The following is a 7065-nucleotide window of genomic DNA, read 5'->3' on the forward strand; positions in this document are numbered from 1 at the left end:
TCACAATGCATATGTGCAGCAGACTATATATTTTACAGAGAGGATAAAATGGCCATCATAGGCTCATGGAAAATAGGCCAGAGACTTATTGAGCCATGCTGCATAGTGTTAAACCTTGAACAGCTTGGAGTGACTGTGAGAGGTGTGTGTTTTCTATAGAGTGAAACTGGCCAACTGAGTCGAAAGAGGGATGTTTGTTGTCCAGAGGATCTGACAGCTGCTCCACATTAGTTCTGGGGCTTAGCGCTTGATGTGTCTACAGTCTCATGACCACAGAGACATGCTCACTTCAAATGAGCTGTGAAACACAGCATCACAGTTAGCTTTTATTGCCCTGCTCTGAAGAAGGACCAGGCATTAATAAATACGGCTTGAGGCTAGGTTGTCAGCATAGAGGTTTTCCTGCCAGCACTGTATGATGGAATGAATCCAGGAGCTTGAGTTTTTGTTAACTTCATGGGATAAGGTTTCAGGCAGGCCTGGGGCAGGAACACATATTCATTATATGTAAAGATCTTGCTCTTTTGTACCCATTTCATTGGGTGAGCTGTAGCTTACCAACTGCAGCTACAGTAATAAAGTACTTTAACCAAAGTTGTCATTCTGTCAAAAGTAAATTAAAATTCCTTCAGAATTCTGTCCCAAAACTGCCCTGATATCATCACAGGTCACTATGGAAAAAGCAGCGTCAAAATGAGTCATTAGAAAATGTAATGAAAACAGGATGCGATGTAGAGCGATGACTTTATATTTTATAGTATATTTTATGGTATGAGGAGGTTCATGACTCAGCTTTCTTGGAGACTGGCGTAAAGCCAAGAGCAGCCTTTTTCAACTGATGGGTCATGACCCAAAACTGCCCCCCCCCCCATAAATAACAGACAGACATATACATCAGATATTGTTTAAATATGTTGTGACATTGCCTCAACTACTTTCAGCAACAGTCTCAGGTTGGCTTCTGATTTTCAAACCTATATTTGCATGAAAAAACTGAGAAGTGCCACAGTAGGGTTAAATGCCTTGCTCAGGGGCACCTTTATTTGTTAGAGTACGAAAGGATTACTCCACTTGGTTTCTGTGTTATTATGAATTTTTCTTGTCAGTGCTAAGCTATCCAACTAAAACCACTCCTCAAGGATTATAGTTTATAATGTAAAGCTCCTGCACACCTATAGTAGGCCTACACCCATACCAGCATTTTCAGTTATGCTGCCTGATTAGACCTCTTCTCAGTACTGCATGGGCTTGTACAACTTGTACATGCTTGATTGACATCTCCTTTCTGTTAGTTTTGCTGCACCTGAGGGCGGGATTATTTACACCATTATCATATTTATTAATAAATAGATTTTGGTTATATCACATTATTACCATTATATCTCCACCCAATTTCAACCTGAGATGTCTTGTCAGTCAGAATAATCAAAAACAGCCTTCCAAAATACTCACTTATTTCACATATTTCGGTATGGGTATTTAAACGAAACAGGACCTTTGGTCAATAAAGCAAAATTAGAACCACATTTCTCTGAAAAACAGGGTAACATTCTTAAAGAAGCTCCTGAGCTTGGAGAAAAAACTTGGTTTGGACAGTGGTGGATATAAGTCAAATACTAATATCAGCTTTTCTGCTTATACTCTACTGCTGCTACCACTCTGATTTGCAGATAATATTGGATGAGAAGAGAAGGAGAAAGAGAGGGGTTGCAAGCACAGATCTTGAACCATACTGATTGGGGTGGTGCCCATTGGCAACCCAAGCGCAAAAGGTCTCAAGCTATATGGATATGACTAAAAACACCAGTGTTTCCCCTATAATTGTACAGGCCTGGTAGGCCATCGGGCCAACAAGAATCCCCATCAGTCCAAAAAAATCTTTTTTTGAATGCCAAAAATAACGCCAAATATCCATTCATTCAGATATCAATAACCAATAGTGTTTGGGAGCCTCTGTACAACACTGTTCCGAAACGTGAGTCAGTCGTTGCCTGGGAAACTCTTGATGTGATGCGAGTGCAACTGCTATCAGAGTCCCTTTAAATTACTGCAGAGTGCCTAAAAAGAGAAAAAGCTCTAACGCGGGTAACGGACAAACAAATATATCAACATTTTTCTCCAAAACTCTGAAGTCAAGTAAAAATACAGATGGGGAAGAAGTGAGAGGGGCAGCTTATTTTATGCAATAAATACAGCTTATTAAGTCATCCTCTCCTTGTGACCACTTTGTTTTAAGTCTTGAATATACCAAGCAAACAAAAATTTGAATGCAAATATAAATTGCAGACCGCCTGCTGCGCCACCTGACTGAAGCTGACCGTGCGAATATGCCATCCCGTGTGCCTCGTCCTGTTAGGGTTTTTTCGGTCCGTACCACCAGGCCTGAAAAAAATTCTAGGGGAAACACTGAACACTGTTGAAAATCAGTGCTGGCTGCAGGAAGCCTATTGTAAAACAAACCACAAAGGTGTTTTCAATTACTCCGGCTGATAAGATTCTCCTCTGGTTGAAGTTGAGAGGCACTATGCTGGGAATTAAGTGCTATTATGAAACACAACATACTAATAAGAATGATAACAGTGTAAGTTGTCTCACCCTAACAGCTGTAACAAAATGTCAATCAAGTGTAGTCTGTACATGTTCACAAGTCCTCAAGAGAAGTGAAAAGAATCCTAGTGAATGGGCTGTGGATGTGTCAGGGCTTTGAGAATGAATGAAGAAACAAGATGACCCAGAGGTGACTCAGCTTCTCATCACTAATGGCAGTTAAAATAGATCAGTCAGAGCCTTGGATTTGAATGGCATGCTGGAGGCTTTTTCCCAGAGGAAGGCAAGGAAAAAGCATCTCATTTAAGGAAAAGCAGGTAACACTATCATGTGCATGTCAATGGCTATCAAAGGTTTAATGTGTTGTGCAACAGAATGTCAGGCTCGGTGCTTTGCCGATTGATAAGTGTTATGACTATACAGAGTTTCATGAGTTATTAAAAATAACAAAGACAGGAAAATTAATATCATACACTCGTGAGATGCACCATTTAATTATAATTGGAAAACAAGTTTTTATTTATAATCAGTCAATCTGAAATTAGTGTTTTCTTTTCCCGTTCAGTGATTTCTTATACTGTAGCATGCAGAAAGAAATTCCAAAAATGAGTGTAATAAATGAATATATTTATTATCTGCACCCTTAAATAATACAATATAATGAGCAGAATGAAATGTGGGCATACAATAAGTGAAAGAGAGAAATCATGAGTGGAATGCAGTGAATTAAAATGAACAAAATGAAATGATTTGCAGGGAATACACTACTAAATTATAAATGAGTTAGACATTTGGGTGACAGCAATAGTAGATTATAGAAACTCAATCAATCGGTTGCAAAAAAATTCCATTATTCATAGTTGGAAATGCAAAGATAAGGGATAAAAATATAAATGGTATATTGTTTAGGCTTGAATTGTGTAAAACCAGATCTTTTTATGAATATTCTCACTTTGAATAATTGGGTTGAAAACACAATGTGTACATAACTCAATTCAGTAACTCCAGCCATCGAGTCTATAAGTTTAATTCTTGGAACTGCTGATCCAAAAATTTGTATTCTCCATGTGACTCAAATGTCAAGTTTAATAAGTATTAGATTTGTATCATTTTGGAAACGGCTTCCTATTCTGCGTGGGAGGGTTGGCGGAGACAGAAATGCCTCCTTTGCTGAAAATGGGAATTTTCCAAGCTTAAGTCCAAATTTGTTTTCTGTTCAGGGTTCTGTTCATCGTTAAAAGAAAATTGATCTTGCTTTTAGGAAATTGGTTTTGCATAACATTTCAAACAATAACCCCTATCAACCCATAAAAATTAATTTGCAAAATTATGATAGCTCATTGTAGGAAGTCTATTTAACCAACACATTAATGCTTTTTTTTGTTTGTTTGTTTTTTGTTGTCGTTGTTTTGTTGAATGAGTCAACAATCATGGATCATTATCATACAGTGCTCCTCACAAAATACACCTAACAATGAATGCTGGTTAATTTCAACCAATTATTATGAATTTGTGATGCAATTTTTTGTAATGTACTTGATGTACTGTATTGAGCAAGAGACACAATTATGGCTGACAGCGTCTGGGATATGTCACTGTTTACTGTAGCAATGACTGAAATGTCACTTATATAAAGCACTGTACTGCACTGTCTGGACAAATCACACTGAAAGGGTATTACTGTTTAATGAGTGTTGATTACCAATTAGGGAGCTGCCTTTCTCTTGACATAGCCAACATCCTGACATCTGCATGTTAAGGTTTGACAAATGAAGCATTCAGCCTCTTCCAGAGCTGGGGTTGATACGCAAATGACTTGATAATGCCCACGAGGTATCGCCTGTATCGTCCCATTAGAGCGTAATGATGCAAGAATTAGGAGAAAAGGATGACAGATAATAGATCACCTTTTCCCACTCATCTTCATTTTATCAGTTTGACCAGAAAGACATGGCTCTGTGAGCAGGCTCAGCAGCTAATGTTCCACAAATGAAATGATACCATTTACTCAGAGCCATCATGACTAGTGAATACAAAATGAGATTACGTTAAGTTATCAACATCTACAGTATCTTCTCTATTATGCATCCTCACTGCAGTTTGTAGCATAATATAAGCAGATATGGGCTAATAGAACTCCTTCTGTAGCATGTAAGCAGAGATAGATGGACTATTAGTTTTTTATATACGATGGCTCATAAGTAATATACACAGGTAGGTAACTCAATAAGTAGCATGTGCTCATACACACACCATCAACCATAAAGGAAGGCCCTGTCCGGTATCTATAATTGAGTTTATTGCACTTGGTCCAAAATACAGTTAGGTTTTAGATATATATTATGACATGTTCAAGTATGTTATATGTTCCATATGCCTGTGAAATACATGACTATGCCTTCACCAGCCTGTGGCACCGCTCCTTCCAGCCTATACAATGCCAGTGTTCTGTGCCTTTGAGCAAGGCACTATGTGACTGTATTTAACTTATTCATCAACCGCATGTCTAGCATGTCACAAAATAACCTGTTCCTTGATCATCTTGCATGATCAGATAGGAGCGCTGAAAAATGAGTTGCCTGCTACTGTGACAAAAGAAATTCTGGGAATTCCTGTGGTCCTGAGGTATAGCGCCCCTCCCATTTGTGAGTCAGACTAGAGAAACCTCCAGAGAAAGGGGAGCACCTCAGCCACACCCACTCCCTCTGCTCTGAGGCACTGCTACCCCAGGCCCTGCATTAATGTCCAGGGACCTATTTCCCCCTTTTTTCCTAATGCATCTGATTAGCAGAGCACTCTGAAACACTCCATTTCTCACAGCCTTACAATCTCTGCCACTCTCCTTTAATGAAAATGAGTGTCAGTTGGAGGCATGCTAACCTATTTCTCACAATAGTACAATCTGCTCTTTTCTCCTGATGAAAACGCAAGTATGCCAATTTAAGATTATTATGCTGCAACCAATTACACTACATGCTGTGATGTGCTGCTCATTCTCATATTCTGTATGAAATGCAGGACTGCAAACCTTTAGAAACGGATACATATAGATGAGAGATGCTCATGTGTTGCGTCATGTCTCCAGAACACATGATTATGGATTATGGCCGAGTGTGGATTAGTGTACGTGGGTGTGTGCATCCCTGTGCCTCTGTGTGTGCAGCCCTGCATGCACACACATGTCAGCCATGCATGCCTCCGTGCATGATTGTTTTTAAGCATGCGTTTTCTGCTTTGAGAGAAGAGAGGAGCACTACAGGGAGGGGGGGGGGGGGGGGGGGGGGGTGTTTGAGCGTGTGAGGGTGTGTGCATCCTCAGATCATATTGCCCTCACGCCCATCCTCAGCTACATTCTGCCTCCCTTCTCCTAACCTGTGTATTTCCCAACAGTGAAATATCTGCCTGCAGCCCTCGGAAACCAGCCAACATCACAACAGATTGTCTCCCCTCATAAATCAAATTGTTACCGTTTCTTTGGCCAGCATGACGAGAACCAGTCTCATCGCATTTGCTCAGTGTGAAACAACAGCATTGCTCTCATGCGTTCATGTTGTGCCGTTATGCATAACAACATGGGGAAAGGTGAGAATGGGAGCAATGGGACATTTGTGTTTGTATTAGATCTGATTTTTTTTTTTAAATTAACAACAAAACCACTAAATACCATTAATACCTTTGCATTTTTGTATTATTTCACCCCAGTTAAATCGACAGATGATGCCATCTCCGCATCATTCTCAAATAACGTTTCATTAATCCACTGACAGGGCCACAGAGGGAGGGGAGGGAAGCAACAAGAAGATTAAGGATGAAGTCAAACAGTCAAGATCCCCACGCCATGCAAACACGCATCCTGCTCCCAAATGGTCCACGCCGCTGCACATACCTGGTTGTGTCAAATCCCCGTGCAGGACGCCAGTGGTAGTGAGCACAGCGAGCCGTGTGGAGCCGATTCCCCGGTTTCAGCGAATGGTCGGTGCGAGCAAAGCAGCGATGCTGGGGAGGGGAGGGGAGGGGACAGAGCGGCTCGGTGCGCAGCTGCCTGCTAATACCAGAGCTCACAGCATCGCTCCGCGTCCGTCAGACACCACATCCCACAGCCCTGCCTCCGCGCAGAAACACACACACACCTCTCCTCCATGCCAACCTTCTGTACCCCAGTCTCTGGCTCCTCTGCTGTGCTCCCCTGTTCGCGTTATGGGGTACCGAAAATGCTTCCTTTTAATGCCGCATGCTGCTGGCTTTTATTTGCTCAACGGTTGACACACACGCACACGCGCACACACACAAACACACAATCACACACCCCTGCTCGTAGACCGTGTCACAGCGCGGGGTGTCTAGTCCAAAGCGGGATGCAGACAGCGCTGCTGCTGCTCCTGGCTGCCCAGACTAAGGCTCTGCTCCCCGGTTGGAGAATGTCTGTCCCTCCCCTATACAAAACTCTTCTCTCTCTCTCTCTCTCTCTCTCTCTCTCTCTCTCTCTCTCTCTCTCTCTCTCTCTCTCTCTCTCTCTCT

The 7065-nt window shown here is 41.5% G+C and overlaps 1 protein-coding gene across 1 annotated transcript in view; it reads right to left on the bottom strand.

Moving 5' to 3' along the window:
- LOC121901898 (protein unc-13 homolog C-like) overlaps window positions 1-6940 on the bottom strand; it is a 113731-nt gene extending 106791 nt beyond the window's left edge. The window contains exon 1 of the mRNA XM_042418998.1: window positions 6434-6940. The gene's annotated coding sequence lies outside the window, so the exon portion shown is untranslated. The remainder of the gene's footprint in view (window positions 1-6433) is intronic.
- Window positions 6941-7065: the final 125 nt, after the last annotated feature.

The sequence above is a fragment of the Thunnus maccoyii genome, chromosome 1, assembly GCF_910596095.1.
Source record: "Thunnus maccoyii chromosome 1, fThuMac1.1, whole genome shotgun sequence".
Classification (NCBI taxonomy): domain Eukaryota; kingdom Metazoa; phylum Chordata; class Actinopteri; order Scombriformes; family Scombridae; genus Thunnus; species Thunnus maccoyii.